The sequence below is a fragment of the Dasypus novemcinctus genome, chromosome 7, assembly GCF_030445035.2.
Source record: "Dasypus novemcinctus isolate mDasNov1 chromosome 7, mDasNov1.1.hap2, whole genome shotgun sequence".
NCBI classification, from domain to species: domain Eukaryota; kingdom Metazoa; phylum Chordata; class Mammalia; order Cingulata; family Dasypodidae; genus Dasypus; species Dasypus novemcinctus.
Window position 1 is genome coordinate 125,552,171 of NC_080679.1, and position 17,984 is coordinate 125,570,154.

The 17,984-nt window shown below is 39.6% G+C and overlaps 1 protein-coding gene across 1 annotated transcript in view; it reads left to right on the forward strand.

Annotated features, from left to right (window-relative positions):
- LOC101412358 (secretin receptor-like) overlaps nucleotides 1-16,168 on the forward strand; it is a 62,489-nt gene extending 46,321 nt beyond the window's left edge. The window contains exon 2 of the transcript XR_011649297.1: nucleotides 13,674-16,168. The gene's annotated coding sequence lies outside the window, so the exon portion shown is untranslated. The remainder of the gene's footprint in view (nucleotides 1-13,673) is intronic.
- The last annotated feature ends 1,816 nt before the right edge of the window (nucleotides 16,169-17,984 follow it).

Sequence of the window (17,984 nt, forward strand, 5' to 3'; positions counted from 1 at the left end):
TCTTTAAAAAAAAAAAAAGAGTATATATGAAAAACCTACAGCCAACATCGTTTACAATGGAGAAATCCTAAAATCCATCCCTCTAAAGTAAGGAACAAGACAAGGATGCCCACTCTCTCCCCTTCTATTTAACATTGTCTTAGAAGTACTTGCTCAAGCACTGAGCAAGAACCAGATATAAAAGGCATTCAAATTGGAAAGGAAGAAGTCAAAATTTCATTATTTGCAGATGACATGATCCTATACATAGAAAACCGTGAGAGGTCTACAACAAAGCTTCTAGAACTCATAAATGAGTTTAGTAAAGTCACAGGTTATAAGATCAATGCACAAAAATCAGTAGTATTTCTGTACACCGATAATGAGCAAGATCAGGAGGAAATCAGGAAACAAATACCATTTACAATAGTAAATAAAAAAGTAAAATATTTAGGAATGAATTAAACTAAAGATGTAAAAAACGTATACACCGAGAACTACACAAGACTGTTCAAGGAAATCAAAGAAGACCTAAATAAATGGAAGAGTATTCTCTGTTCATGGATAGGAAGACTAAATATTATTAAGATGTCTATCCTTCCAAAACTGATCTACACATTCAATGCAATCTCAATAAAAATCAACACAGCCTTCTTTAAGGAACTAGTAAAACTAACTATGAAATTTATTTGGAAAGGAAGGAGACCCTGAATAGCCAAAGACATATGAAAAAGAAAAACGAAATTTGAGGAATCACACTACCTGACTTCAAAACATACTACAAAGCTACAGTAGTGAAAACAGCATGGTATTGGCGTAAGGAGAGACACACAGACCAATGGAATTGAATTGAAAGTTCTGATATAGAACCTCATATATATAGCCATATAATATTCGATAAAGCCACCAAACCCTCTCAACTGGGAGAGAATGGCCTCTTCAACAAATGGTCCCTGGAGAACTGGATATCCATATGTAGAAGAATGAAAGAGGATTACCATCTCACACCTTATACAAATATCAACTCAAGATGGATCAAAGACCTAAATATAAGAGCCAAGACGATAAAGACTTTGGAAAGCAGTGTAGGGAAACATCTACAAAATCTTGTAATAGGAAATGGCTTCATGAATATCACACCAAAAGCACGAGCAGCAAAAGAACAAATAGATAAATGGGACTTCCTCAAAATTAAAGCCTTCTGCACCTCAAAGGAGTTTGTCAAGAAAGTAAAAAGGGAGCCTATACAATGGGAGAAAATATTTGGCAACCATATATCCGATAAGAGACTTTTAACTTGCATATATAAAGAACTCCTATATCTTGAAAATAAAAAGATAAACAACACATTTAAAAAATGGGAAAAAGATTTAAACAGACACTTCTCCAAAGAAGAAATACAAATGGCTAAAAAGCACATGAAAAAATGCTCCAAATATTTAGCTATCAGGGAAATGCAAATCAAAACTACAATGAGATACCATCTTACTCCCATAAGATTGGCAGCTATGAAAAAAACAGAAGACTACGAATGCTGGAGACGATGTGAAGAAATGGGAACACTCATCCACTGCTGGTGGGAATGCAGAAGGATCCAACCATTCTGGAGGACAGTTTGGCAGTTTCTCAAAAAACTAAACATACATTTGCCATATGACCCAGCAATTCCACTGCTGGGTATATAGCCAGCAGAACTGAAAACAAGGACACAAACCGATATGTGCACACCAATGTTCATAGCAGCATTATCCACTATCGCCAAAAGTTGGAATCAACCCAAATGCCCATCAACAGATGAGTGGATCAATAAAATGTGGTATATACATACAATGGAATACTACTTGGCTTTAAGAACAAATACACTACAAACACATGTGATAACATGGATGAATCTTGAGAGCCTTATTTTGAGTGAAGCAACCGAGGCATTGAAGGACAAATACTACATGACCTCAATGATATGAAATAAGTAAAGCAAGCTGCCTCAGAGTGATAGAGACTGGGAGACAGGCTTACAGGAAAACGGGGGGGTAGAGGAAGGATGTAAACTGACATCTACATGGGTGAAATCTATGATAAGCTGGAGGTAAGTATGTGTACAAGGAAGGGATAAAATGGGGGCATAGGGTTACCTTTGGGTGGGGCTTTGCGGGTTTGAGGGGGGCTAGGGATGGGCAGATGGGTAATATTGCCCAAGAAATTGGGGGGAGGGTGGGGCAACATATGAACATAGGAGATTGTCAGGTGTTGGTTGAGAGTTTAATGCTGAGAAAACCTTTTCAAAATATAATTAGGTGCAGCGATGCCCAGAGATGTACTTACCAGGTGCAATGGATGTGTCATGATGATGGGAGAGAGTGTTGCTGTGGGGGGAGTGGGGGGTTGGGGCGGTGGGGTTGAATGGGACCTCATGTTTTTTGAATGTAATATTTTTTAAATGAATTAAATATATATATATATAATTTGGAAAGTTACCTGTTTAAGATACTTAAAGGGAATAATCTGATGTAGGACAGACTCCCAGGGAATATGTGAAAGCTCATTTTGCCAGAGTGGGTTATACCATTGGATGTGTCATGATGATGGGGGAGAGTGTTGCTGTGGGGGAAGTGGTGTGGTGGGGGTGGTGGGGGTGAATGGGGACCACATATTTTTTGAATGTAATATTTTTTAAAAATGAATTTAAAAAATAAAAAATAAAATGCAATGTATAAAAAAAAGTTTTGTATAAGGTATGAAATATAGATCCTCTTTCTTTATTTTTGTTAAGGATTTTCAGTTATTACAAAACCATTTGTTGAATAGACTGTTCTGACCCTGCTCAGTGCATTTGACAGCCTTGTGGAAAATCACTTGACTCTAGATGTGAGGGACTATGTAGCAGTTTGATATTATTGATGAATTTCAAAAAGAACTATTGGATTATGTTTGTAAAAATGGTCTATTCTTCTGGGCATATTGGAGTGTATTGGATTGAGAGGTTTTACTTTTACTTGATTAATGATTAAGGCTTTGATTGGGCCACATCAGTAGGATGTTGCAGCCCCACCCCCTTGGTGGCCAGGGATTCACAGTGAAACTGTGCCACAGAGAAGGAAGGTTGGAGTTTTGTTGTTGGAGTTTTGATGCTGGAGTCTTGAGCTGGATCCCCAGGAAGTAAACACATAGAGGATCTTGGTTGTGAGGAAAGAGAGAAGGCCCTGGGAAGAGAACCAAGCCATTTGCCTAATAGTCTATAGTTGGCCTTGTGGCAATAACAGAGCAGCTGAACCCTGAGAGAGGCAAGTCCCAGGAGGAGAGGATTCCAGGAAACCTGAACCTTAGAGACATTGGCAGCCATCTTGCTCCTACACATGGCACTTGGCTTTGGTGAGGGAGGTAACTTGTGCTCTATAGCCTGGTAACCATAAGCTTCTACCCCAAATCAATACCCTTTATAAAAACCAAACCAAATACAGACTATTTCCAAAAACTCAATTCAGTTCCATTGGTCAGTGTATCTATCTTTATGCCAGTGCCATGCTGTTGTAATACAATGTGCATTCATCACTTCAATCAATATCAGAGCATTTTCATTACTCCAAAATCACAGCATAAATGCAAACAAATGAAAACCCCACACCTTAGTAACCACCTGTTAATTTCTTTATCTTTCCCCTTCCATGCAGAACTGCTAATTTACTTCCTACTCTATCATTTATTTGCATTTACATTTTGTATAGATGGAGACAAACAAAATATACTTTTGTGTATTTTCTGTCTCTTATATTACTGCCTTTTTTCCCACTGATGGAAGTTTATTAATATATCACTATAAACTGCTAACATAGTTTTCTTTGGTTGTATTTTTGGCCAAATATCATCTTCATATTAACATCTTGTATCATTAATGTATATTCATCCTGTTTCAGAGAAAAACATTCTTACATATGCACTATTAACTGCACTCATTTTTCACAAGAAGGTTCTCTCTTCTCTAGAGTCCCATGTTTCATCTTTTAGATTTCCTTCTACTGATATAGACAACCTTAGACTTTCCATTTCAGATAGTTCCACACCCATATTCTAGCACTGCTAATTAAAAACACTATGAAGTGCTTTCAACATTTCTATTCATTTCCAAATATTTACAGAAAACCTTTTTTTTTAAACCAATTCTGCAGAATAAAACTCAACTTTTCATTCTCTAACCTCATTCTATTTTTTTCTGGTGACCTGTACTCAAGCTGTTATCTCCATGAGTTTTCTCATTAAATTCACAGTAGTGAAATCTTATCATATTTGACCTTTTGTGTCTGTCTTGCTTCACTCAACATAATATTCTTCAGGTTCATCCATGTTGTCATATGCGTCACGATATCATTTCTTCTTAAAGCCGAGTAATATTCTATCATGTGTTCATATCATAACTTCTTCATCCATTCAGCAGTTAATGGATATCTGGGTTGTTTCATCTTTTGCCATGGTGACTATTGTTTTTTTATTGTTGAGTTTATGGTCTCTTTATATAACATGGGGATCAAACCCTTATCAAATGTGTGGTTTCCAAATATCTTCTCCCATTGAGTATGCTGCCATCTTACTTTCTTGACAAAGACTTTAGAAGAACAAAAATGATAATTCTGAGAAAGTCCCAATTTTCTACTTTTTCTTTCATAGATCATGCTTTAGGTGTAACGTTTAAGAAACAACCATATACTGCAAAATCTTGAAGATGTTTCCATATATTTTCTTCTAGAAATTTTATGGTTGTAGCTTTCATGTTTAGGTCCTTGATTCATTTTGAGTTAATCTTTGTATAGTGTGAAATAGGGGTCCTCTTTTTTTCTTTTGAATATAGATATCCAGTTCTCCCAGCACCATCTGTCAAATAGACTGTGCTTGCCCAGCAGCGACACCTCGATACCCTTGTCAAAAATCACTTGCCCATAGATGTGAGGGTCTATTTCTGAGTTCTCAATTTGGTTCCACTGGTCAATATTTCTATCTTTCGGCCAGTACAATGTGGTTATTTTTTAATTTTATTTTATTTATTCATTTTTTAAAAAATATTACATTAAAAAAATATGAGGTCCCCATTCACCACCATGACACCCACCCCACCACTCCCCCCACAGTAACACTCTCCCCCATCATCATGACACATCCATTGCATCTGGTGAGTACATCTCTGGGCATCGCTGCACCCCATGGCCTGTGGTCCACACCATAGCCCACACTCTTCCACGTTCCATCCAGTGGACCATTGGAGGACATACAATGTCCGGCAATTGTCCCTGCAGCACCACCCAGGACAACTCCAAGTCCCAAAAATGCCTCCACATCTCATCTCTTCCTCCCATTCCCCACACCCAGCAGCCATCATAGCCACTTTTTCCACACCAATGCCACATTGTCTCGATTACTAACCACAATAGTTCATGAATAGAATATCAGTAAGTCCACTCTAATCCTTACTGTATTCCTCCTTCCTGTAGACCCTGGATTGGTTGTGTCCATTCCACATCTATGTCAAGAGGGGGCTTAGATTCCACACGGATACTGGATGCAATCCTCTTGCTTTCAGTTGTAGGCACTCTTGGCTTCATGCTGTGGTGATTGACATTCTTCAACTCCATGTTAGCTGAGTGGAGTAAGTCCAATAAACCAGAGTGTAGGAGCTGAAGTCTGTTGAGGCTCAGGGCCTGGCTATCATATTGTCAGTCCAGAGATTCAAATCCCCTAGATATATCTTAAACCCCGGCACCAAATACAATTCTGGTAAAGTAACAGGAAAGGCTTGTGAAAAGAGATCACATCTGAGTCCAGCTCCATCACGCAGAAACACCAGCTCCAAAGAAGGGTCAATTGACATGGCAGTGAACTCCATCTGCCATGACCATAAAACTTGTGGGTCTCTTTAGCCCTCAGAAGAACCAATACCTGGGGTTGTATCTACTTTATCTGTCTCTGAGACTCTGCTCAGGTGTGCATAAAGGCAATCCTTCTTACAACCTCCAGACTCTTTTTTAGAGACTCATAGCCATATAAACTCATTTGTCCTTTCCATTTCCCCCTTACTTTAGGCCAAACAGCATTTTTAACTCCTGTTATTGTATGTAGACAGGGATATTCTGCTGGTCCACATTGAACCTTTACTTCAAGGTCATTTTCTAGTTACGTCATCACCTGGTACTTGGTAGTGATCTCTCGGTGCCAGGGAGGTTCATCCCCGGGTGTCATGTCCCACATTGGGGGGAAGGCATTGCATTTACATGCTGAGTTTGGCTTCGAGACTGGCCACATTTGAGTAACACGGAGGCTGTCAGGAGGGAACTCTTAGGCACAGTGCTGCTCTAGGCCTTGTTCTTATTTCAGGTGTATAAGCTCACAAGCATAGTCATTAGTATCAGGGGCTCACTGTTGGACCCTCATTCCTTCCTGGTCCTTGCCGTTACACCTGGGGGACTGCCGCTTCTCCCCTATGGACCATGACAGAGCCCCCTCCCCCCATGGCCAGGAACCCAGTACCCCCCCCCCAGCTGTTGTTTTTAATTGTTTCCACTATGAGTATATCCAAACATTTCCATGCACCCCGGGCACATGCCCTGTATAACTCCCTGTCAACCATATGTCCCCTGTCAATAACATCCCATACCAGTATTCCTCCACTGACATTGTTGAACCACTCTGTGATCCAAAACTTCCTGGAAAGTGCAGCCCAATATAATGTCAGGTTCCCTTAATAGTGAAATGGAATATAGCGATGAGTTTAAAGGTTAGATATAGAATATATATTGATTTGGAAAAATTCTACATCCTATCTTTTTCTTTTCCTTTTTCATAATTATTAAGCTTCTCTTCACAAGAGCTATAGATCACAGTAATTCATATATACAATATACAGTACTCCCACATATCCAATATAAAACCTTTTCCCTTCCACAGCAATAATCTTTTAACATATTCATACCATATTTACTGAAGCTGGTGTACAGATATTGAGACAATAGCTTTCAAACAAGGTAACATTTGTGTTTACATTGTGGTTTATACTTTAGGCTATACAATTTTCTAAATTTTTAGTTATCCTGTGTTTTACATTATGATTTACATTATTAGTCTGTCGGCCCCTATATGTTTTTGGTGTAATATTATATGTTTTATATCCATCCTGCTTACTCTTATGAAACACTTCTATTGCCCTCACAGTTATGTTGGTTCCATCTATTCAATATCTATTTCCCCCTCCCCTTTGGGCCCACAGTGACAGTCAATCTTCATTTCTAGGGGAGCCATGTTCAGAGATACTTGCAACAGTGTTGAGGGCTTGACTTGCTCAACTGCCCTAATGCCCTGGGAGCCACCCTGTCTCTTGAGAGACACAGTTCCCTCTATTTGATGGCATTAGTCCTCCCCAGGATGTGTGTCTACCTTCACTCTCATTATATGGGTCTCTACCCAATGGTATAACCCACTCTGGCAAAATGAGCATTCAGATATTCCCTAAGAGTCTGTCCTGCATCAGATTATCCCCTTTGATTATCTTAAACAGGTAACTTTCCTAATTATATTTTGAAAAGGTTTTCTCAGCATTATACTGTCAACCAACACCTGACAATCTCCTACGTTCATATGTTGCCCCACCCTCCCCGCAATTTCTTGGGCAATATTACCCATCCACCCATCCCTAGCCCCCCTCAAACCCCCAAAGCCCCACCCAAAGGTAACCCTATGCCCCCATCTTATCCCTTCCTTGTACACATACTTACTCCAAATCTTTAGTTATCAGGGAAATGCAAATCAAAACTACAATGAGATACCATCTTACTCCCATAAGATTGGCAGCTATGAAAAAAACAGAAGAATACAAATGCTGGAGAGGATGTGAAGAAAGGGGAACACTCATCCATTGCTGGTGGGAATGCAGAAGGATCCAACCATTCTGGAGGACAGTTTGGTGGTTTCTCAAAAAACTAACCAAAGATTTGCCATATGACCCAGCAATACCACTGCTGGGTATATACCCAGCAGAACTGAAAACAAGGACACAAACCCATATATGCACACCAATGTTCATAGCAGCATTGTTCACTATCACCAAAAGTTGGAATCAACCCAAATGCCCATCAACAGATGAGTGGATCAATAAAATGTGGTATATACATACAACGGAATACTACTCGGCTTTAAGAACAAATACACTACAAACACATGTGATAACATGGATGAATCTTGAGAACCTTATGTTGAGTGAAGCAACCCAGGCATTGAAGGACAAATACTACATGACCTCAATGATATGAAATAAGCAAGCTGCCTCAGAGAGATAGAGATTGGAAGATAGACTTACAGGAAATCGGGGGGTAGAGGAAGGATGTAAGCTGACATCTACATGGGTGAAATCTATGATAAGCTGGAGGTAAATATTTGTACAAGGAAGGGAAAAAGAATCATTTTTGACATTTTGCCTTTCATCACTGCTATAGATGTTGCCCTGTATGGACAGTAGCAAGGCAGTTTCTTCCATGTCTTCCTCAGTGTCTACATCCTTTCATTTTTTTTCCTAATTATTAAGTTTGTCTTCACATAAGTTTTAGATCACAGTAATTCACACATACATTATATGATACTCCCACATATCCAACATTAAACCCTTTGTCCCTTCTCTTGGGAGGATTTTGATGACTGATTCAATCTCTTTACTTGTGATTGGTCTATTGAAATCTTCCATTTCTTCTTTCATCAGTGTAGGTTGTTCATGTGTTTCTAGGAATGTATCCATTTCATATAATTTGTCAAATTTGTTGGCATACAGTTGACCATAGTATCCTCTTTTGCTCCTTTTTTATTTCTGTGGTGATGTCCACTCTCTCATTTCTGATTTTATTTATTTACATCTACTTTCTCTTTTTCTTATTAATCTAACCAAGCATTTGTCAATTTTATCAATTTTCTTAAAGAACCAGTTTTTCCTTTTGTTAATTCTATTTTTTTATTTTTCAATTTTGCGTATTTCTGCTGTAATCTTTATTTCTTTCCTTCTGCTTGCCTTTGAATTAGTTTGCTGTTCTAGTCCTAGTTCCTCCAGCTGTGCACTTAGGTCTTTGATTTTAGCACTTTTTTCTTTTTAAATGCAGGCCTCTAGGTCTTTAACGTTCCTTCTTAGCACTGTCTTTGCTGTATCCCATAAGTTTTGATATGTTGTGTTCTGTTTTCCATTTGCCTTGACGTACTTACTGATATCTCTTGCAATCTCTTCTTTGACCAACTAATTGTTTAGAGGTGAGTAGTTTAACTTTCATATATTTGTGAATTTTCCATTCTCTGCCCTTTATTGATTACCAGCTACATTCCGCTGTAGTCAGAGAAAGAGCTTTGTATAATTTCAATCTTTCTAAATTCACTGATAGCTGTTCTTTATTTAACATGTGGTATAGCCTGGTGAATGACCCATGAGCACTCAAGAAGAATATATATCCTGCTGTTTCTGGATGCAATATTCTGTAAATGTCTGTTAGGTCTAGTTCATTTATCATTTTATTCAAGTTTTCCTGCACCATATGTCGATAAGTCTGTCCATCCTGCAATGAATTGCTTTTGCATTTTTGAAAAATGTCTTTACTCTAAAGTCTAAAGAACAATCAGAACCTGATCCAGGGTACAGGGGAGATGGACCAAGAGTGGATGGCCTGAGTAGGGGGCTCCCCACAGTGGAGAGGACAAGCCTCACAGTCCTGTATGTCTTATTTATTTTCCCTTTTATTAGAGAAGTTGTAGGTTTACAGAATGATAATGCATAAAATATAGGATTCCAATCCACCAATCCACCAATGTCACTTGGCATTGGTGTGGAGCATCTGTTATAATTGATCATATCACTTATTTATAATTGTACTAATAATTAAATCCATGGTTTAAATTACAGCTCAATGTTTGTTTGGTGTAGTACCATGGATTTTTTTTTTAAGTTTTATTCTCTTAGCTTATATACAATCTACCATTTCCCCTTTTAATCATATTCAGGTATATATTTCAGTGCTGTTACGTGATTCACAATGTTGTTCTGCCATCATCACTGTCTATTACCAAAATATTTCCATCATTCCAAAATAGAACATTGTACATTTTAAGCCTTAACTTCCTATTCTCTATCTCCACACTATCCCTTGGTAACCTAAATTCTAGAATCTGACTATGAGTTTGCTTATTCTAATGATTTCCCTTTTGATTTTCAAGATTTGTGGCCTCTCTCTATCTATTCAATTGTACTGGTTTTCTCAGAGGACTAACTTTTGTTTTTGTTGATTCTCTTTATTGTGTATTTTCTATTTTATTTATCACCACTCTAATCTTTATTATTTCTTTCCATCTGGTTGTTTGGGGTATACTCTTTTCTAGTTCTTCCTGTTTTGAGGTTAAGTCTCTGATTTGAAGTCATTCTTCTTTTAAAAAAAATTTTTTATTACAGAAGTTGTGAGCTTACAAGACACTCCTGTGTATGTGTGGAATTCCCATACAATAATCCTTCACCAACACACCACACCATTGTGAAACTTTTGTTAAATTATGAGATAATTTCATGAGATTAGTACCACTAACTACGGTCCATAGCATAGTTTTGACATATTTTTTCCATACCCCACTTATTATTAACACAGTACATCTTTGGCATTGATACAAGAACATGGCAGTATTGCTCTTAACTATAGTCCATAGGTTACATTAGTTGTATTTTTCCCATGCTTCACCACATCCCCCCACCCTGCAATAGTGAAATAGATGTGTTCTAATCTACAGAAGGACATGTTTGCATTTGTACTATTAACCACAATTCTCATCTACCTCTAAGTTCACTGTATTCTTCAGTCCCTAGATTATTCTCCAGCTTTCTTTCAGTTGATATTTACATCCCTAGACTACCCTTTTCAGCCACAATCCCATTTATATACCAGCTACTACTCACTATAATGTCTTGCCATAAACTCTATACATTTCCACACATTTACTGTCAAATTAATTAAAACTTCTACATACATTAATCATCAGTACCAAACACAGCCCTCCTCTTATCTCTTAATAACCTATACTCTAGGTTTTAAGTCCATGTGTTTATTCTTCATATTTAGTTCAAATTAGTGAGACCATGCAATATTTGAACTTTTGTGTCTGGTCTGGTTTTATTTCACTTAGCATAATGTCTTCAAGATTCTTCCATGTTATCAATATGGGTTCCAATTTCATTTTTTCTAATTGTAGCACAGTATTCCATTGTATGTATATACTACATTTTGTTTATCTATTCATTGGTTGATGGACATGTCTGTAGTTTCCAACTTTTAGCAATTATGAATAATGCTGCTATGAACATCAGTGTGCTGATGTCTGATGGTGTCACATATGTCCAGTTCTTCTGGACATATTCCTAGTAGAGGAATTGCTGGATCATATGATAATTCTTTTTTTCTTTTTTTTTTTTTTTTTGTTATGTAAGCCTTTAGGGTTATAAATTTCCCTCTCAGCACTGCCTTCATTGTCATTGCATCTCTTAAGTTTTCGTATGTTGTCTTTTCATTTTAACTTGCTCCCAAGAGATTTCCTAATTTCTCTTATGATTTCCACTTTAACCCACTGGGTGTTTAAGAATATGTTGTTTAGTTACCACATATTTCCCATTTCTCCCTCTGTTATTGAGTTCTAGCTTCATTCCATTGTGGTTGAAGAATATATATGGCATGATTTCAGTAATTTTGAATTTATTGAGACTTATTTGGTGACTCAATAAATGGTCTAACCTGGAGAATAATCCATATGCACTTGAGTACAATGTGTATGCTGTTTTTGTTGGCTGCAGTGGTCTATACATATCTGCTATGACTAATTGGTTTAGAGTGTCATTCAATTCCTGTGCTTCCTTAATCATCTTCTGACTAGATATTCTATCCATTATTAAGAGTGGTTTTTTAAATTCTCCTACTATTATTGATGCAAAACTGTCCCTTTCTCCCTTCAAACCTGTCAATATTTGCTTTATGTATTTTGGGGCTCTGCTGTAAGGTGCATATATATTTATAATTGCTCCAACTTCCCATTGAATTATCTCTCTTATTAGTATATGATGACCATCTATGACCCTTGTATTAGTCAGCCAAATGGGTGCTGATGCAAAACCAGAAATTGGTTTTTATAAAGGGTATTTATTTGGGTTAGGAATTTACAGATACCAGGCCATAAAGCATGAGTTACTTCCCTCACCAAAGTCTCTTTCCATGTGTTGAAGCAAGATGGCTGCCAACGTCTGTGAGTGTTCAGGCTCCCTGGGTTCCTCCCTTCCTCAGGTTTTTTTTTTTTTCCTGGCTCAGGGTTTCTCTCTTCCTGGGGCCTTCTTCTGTTTTCTCTGTGGGCACCCTGTCTTAAATTCTCCTCACATTTCCTGCCTCCATTCTTGAAACACAGCTGTCCTGGCTTTATCTGGGGCTGGGTTGAAACAGTGGCTGTCCCCACCTTCATCCAGGGCAGGTTGAAACAATAGCTGCCTTCAGAGCTGGGCCCCCAGCAATCCAATTCACTCATCAAAAGCCATGAACAGTGATTGGCCATGCCCACCCCTGTTCTTGGAGAAGAGAATTTTATGTCCCTTTATGAAACTAGGGAGCTAGCCATGGACTGGACCCCAAAGTCACATGCTATGAGAGTACAGGATGGGTGCTGGTAGCTGTGCAGAGAGAATAATTTACTGTTCTTTACTGTAGTGTATTGGCCTTTTCCTCTCACCCTTCACTCCATGCTAAATTGTGTTCTTCTGACTGCTGGAATTTCAAAATATTTGTTTAATAGTTGTTTTGTTGGAAGGACTGATTCCTGGAGCTTCGTACTCTGCCATCTTCCTTAGAAGGCCACGTGTCTTCCTGGTCTCTTCTCTCCATGTTCTTCCTGAGAGCTAAAGGGCTGAGAACATGATATGGCAGGGGCCAGCATGGAGGAGAGCATTGGGCTGATGTAGTTGTAGGCTGCCTGGGTCTGCTTTCCCTCAACAAATGCTTTCCTGGTCAGAAAGTCATTGTTCACTACTTTATTCATGGATTTCTTTAGCTTTGAGGAAATTGACAAACATAGTATTTCATTGACAGGCATTTTCCAATGTCCAATATCCTACCTGACAGGTCAGCATAGTGTGAAGCAAGCCACTTACATATCCTGGACCTGGGCCTTGTTGGAAGCTGCTGTATTATACTGTTCATGACATTTGCAGCATGTCTACATTAACATAATTAACAAGGTTCATGAGACACATTTAGCTTGCATGGTGGCTTGGAGCAATGTAGCCCAGAAAAACAGAGTCTTACACTAGTAAGGAAAACAACCAAAATGCCAGTGATTTTCCATGAAGCTTGCTCAGGATTGCTGAGTGTGCCTAGACAAAACACCCCTGCTTCCCTCACTCTTTCTTTTCAAGTTTGACATCCAGTGCCCAGACTCTTACCTATCCCACCTAAGGCCAGGGATTACTCTCCAGACCCACCCACTGCCACACCCAGTGGTTGTGACCTAATGCATTCAGGTGACCAGGTGACCTGCCTAGGGATAGGATGCCCAGAGCCCTGAAGCAGCACTTTGTGGCTGGTTAGGGCCTCTGGAGGTGGCATGCATCCTCAGCAGATGGCTCAATCCTGGATTCACTGAGTATATTCCCTTTATACATTCTCTTTGGACAGGTATCACTGAGCTGGGGCATGAAGCTGGTGGAGGACCAGGACATCCTCAAGGTAACCATCTTCCTGCTTGAGCTCTGGGCACTCCTGGGTCCTGCCCAGTGTTCTCAAACCCGTCCCTCATGGCGCTACATCTCCTCTGAGGTGGTCATTCCCAGGAAGAAGATGTACCATGGCAAAAGTTTTCAGGTGCCAGGCTGGGTCTCCTACAGCTTAAAATTCGGTGGCCAGAGACACGTCATCCACATGCAGCTCAAGAAACTGCTCAGGCCCAGATATCTGCCAGTGATATCCCAGGACGACCAAGGTGCCCTACAGACTGACCATCCCCATGTTCCTCGAGATTGTTACTACATCGGCTACCTGGAGGAGATTCCTTATTCCCTGGTCACTGTGGACACTTGCTATGGAGGTATCGAAGGTATTATGAAGTTGGATGACCTTACCTATGAAATCAAACCCCTCAAGGATTCCCACAGGTTTGAACACATCATTTCTCAGATAGTGGCAGATGAAATTGCAATAGAGCCTGGATATAGTCTAGGAATCCAAGAGGAAAAAGATCCCTTGTTCTCTGCAGAAAACATCAGTGTAGCCCCAAGGATGCCTTCTACACGATTTGCATCCCATGAACTCAGTATTCAAGGCCTTCCTCAATGTTCTAATGCAGTGTATAGAACAATGAACAATTTAACACTCTGCATCCACTATATGCTAGGTTATGCTAGTGTAGTTGACTCATTTTTCTGGAGTTTACATGTACGGTACTATATTATTGCTTTGTTCATATTTAATGCCAGGGATCCGGCCTCTATGACTCCTCATGAGGTGCCAGCAAGTCCATTTTATAATTATTATCGACAGACCATCTATCCAAATGTTAGACACATTTCATCTTTTGTGCTGGATAGAGATGGACCAAATGACTATGCTTTTAGGGCAAGATTTTATCGTATGTGTGATCCTGACAACCTGATAATGGTTGGCCAGCTAGGGAGACCTTATATACTATTTTCTACGATTACAGCACAAAAAATTGCGCTAACTCTGGGGATGCCTTTAGATCACCAATTTTGTGTTTGCCAGAGGAGGGCCACCTGCATTATGCAGGCAATCCCTGGGACGACAGACGCATTCAGCAACTGTTCCTTTCACCATATTGTGAGTATAAATTGGTATGGACCTAATTGCTTTGCTCAAGATCGTTTCCCCCTTTTTAATGAAACACTAATACACTTTCGTTGTGGAAATGAAATAGTGGAGGAGACAGAGCAATGTGACTGTGGCTCCTTCAAGAAGTGTTATAGTGACCCCTGTTGTACCAATAACTGTGAACTGACACCTGGGAGTCATTGTGACGTGGGACTATGCTGTACAAACTGTACTTACTCCCCGACTGGAACCCTCTGCAGACCTATGAGAAATATATGTGATCTTCCTGAGTACTGCAGTGGGCAAACCCATACATGTCCTGTAGACTTTTATATGCAAGATGGAACCCCCTGCAGTGAAAAGAGCTACTGCTTTAAAAGCAACTGCACAGACCGCGACATGCAGTGCAAAGAAATCTTTGATACCACTGCTATGAATGCTCCAGACGCTTGCTATGATATAAATACTGGAGGCACCCGATTTGGACATTGTGGGAGAGTGTCAAATGTTAGACCTCACACTCCATGTCCACTAGAACACAAGTTTTGTGGAAGGTTGCAGTGCACCAATGTCACTCATCTTCCACAGTTGCAGGAACATGTTTCATTTCATCAGTCTCTCATAGACAATATCATTTGTTTTGGGTTGGATGAACACCGTCGAACAGGAACTACTGATGCTGGAAGACCAACAGATGGTTCCATCTGTGCCCCTGGAAAGTACTGCGAGCGTGACCTTTGCAATGGATCTGTGGTAAATATCAGGTATGACTGTCTCCCTGAGAAGTGCAATTATAGAGGAATTTGCAACAATCTAAAGAACTGTCACTGCCATTTAGGCTGGGACCCACCACTATGTCTGAAACATGGTGCTGGTGGAAGTATAAACAGTGGACCCCCTCCAAGGAAAATGCGGTCTGTGAAACAAAAAACAACCACAGTGCTATTTTTGAGACTGATCTATGGTCGCATTTATGCCTTGATATTTGCATTACTCTTTGGGTTGGCCACAAATGTACGAAATGTCAAAACTACCACAATCATAGAAAAGGAAAAGGAGCCAAAGAATGAAGAGAAAATAAAAGAGAAATCAAAAGGTGGAGAGAAGAAATAGAAGAAAAAAATCAGTCCACTTCATAATGTCTGTAAAAATGTAGGGCATACCCAAAAGAACATTTGTGAAGAAAAACAGAGCAACTGTAAAGAGATTGTAAAATTTAAGTAAAAAACTATAGACAGCAAGAAATAAAGGAATCCTACCACCAATTATGGTCAGCACTGATGATAAGAAATCAGTTCTCTTCAAGAGATCCATGGCATTTGCTTGCAATAAATTTCAAAAAATCACATATTGGTGTGATGTACATGTTTTATAAGGTGTTGATAACCCACACTGAACCTGAGCTTCTGAAAGCTAGACAATACCCAATTAACACCTGGGCCATGACCTCAGATTTCTGGGCCCAGAATTAATGGTTGGCCAGAGAATCCTTTGGGAGCACATTCAGGACATTTCTCCAAACCACCTTCTTGAGTGCAGAGGTTTTCCTTATTCCCCAGGCAATCTGTGCTTCTCTAAACCCAAGGTGAGTTTAGGGCAACTGAGGGCTACTCTTAATGCATACTGCCTGCTACTCCCTGCTGTGGAAGGGATGGGGGTCCAAATCTCCACCCAGCACCTGCTGTGCTGACTTGGGGTACACATTACCCATGGGGGACCCCAGGGTCACAAGGTGGAATGTTGCCCCAATCGTGTCCTGTGAGAAAATTAGGTACATGTGACTCATAATGCCTCGGGGTGCTGATGGAATATTAGTTCCTGCCTTCTTCTAGTCTCTACTGTCATGAGCTGATGTGTGGTTTTTAGCCCAGGATAAGTCAGGATAAACAATGTCAAAGTCAAAAGATGAAGACTTTGGATATCCATTGAAGACAGGCATTCTTAAAAAGGGGTCTGAGAGCTTGAATTGAAACTTTTAAAAAACATTATTCTTGTGTGGATGTGTTGGTGTGGGTGTGAATATATTTAAGTTATACACAGTCTCGTGTGGATGTAATTAGGAGTCCATGGTTTTCATCTGACTGGCAAAGGGTTCTGTGAAACAAAAAAGGTTAAGAAACCCTGAATTAAGAATGAAATTCTCTGGTGTTTTTCAATGCCATAAAGGTATAGCTCAGAGAATTTAAATGATAAAAACTCCCTAGCATAACCTAAGAAATTTCACTCATGATATCATTCTCAGTAAACCATTTTAGCCTGTAGTAATATTTTCTTTCTTTTCTAAATACATATATAGTTAAACATTACTTCCCTCTGTCTGCATTGCTCTGAAAATCCTTCCTCTGCAAGTGCACCTTGATACCAAATCTTGAACATTCTTCCAGATTTACAAATTAGGGAGAAAGAGTTTAGAAAAAGAAATACAGAGAAATTTTCAAAAGAAGTTGTTTTGTTTGCTACAGAGTGCTGGAGAAATAGGTACCAGTAATGGGATGGTTTTTATATGGGAATTAAGTTATAAGTTTACAATTCTCAGACTGAAAATGTCCAAATCAAGCCATCATCAGAGATGCTGTCACCAAAGTTTGGCTGGTGTTGACCCTGGACCCTCGCCATGTAGCCAGACATCATGGTGGCTCTCCAGTTTGCATCTCTGTCTTCTCCTCCTGGCTCACTTTCTCCCTGAGCTCAGCTTTGGGTGATCAGGCATGACTCATCTCTCCCATCTCCTCTGGGCTGTGTTTCTTTCAGCCTCTCATTCCATGCCTCAGTGCTCTACTCATCTAGCCTTTGGCCTCTGGCTCCCCTCTCTTGGCCTCTTGGGGTTTCTCTGTCTCTGTCACATTTTCTCAGTGTGTTTCTGCTTTTGGTCCCCTGTTTATGAAGGACTCCAGCAAGAGGACTAAGACCCCTCCTGGGTCATGTCTCACTGAAGTAATCCAAAGAAAGCCTCCCCAACTAAAACCAATCCAATCAAAGGTGCCACACCCACAGGAACAGATTAGCCCAAAGGTCATGATTTTCTGGGATCCAACCAGCTTGAAACTGTTACAGAAATGTTCTTTTATATTTTAAGTATACTTCTGTGTAACTATTTTTTTAAAGATTTATTTTATTTATTTCTCTCTCCTCCCCCCTCCCAGTTGTCTGTTCTCTGTGTCC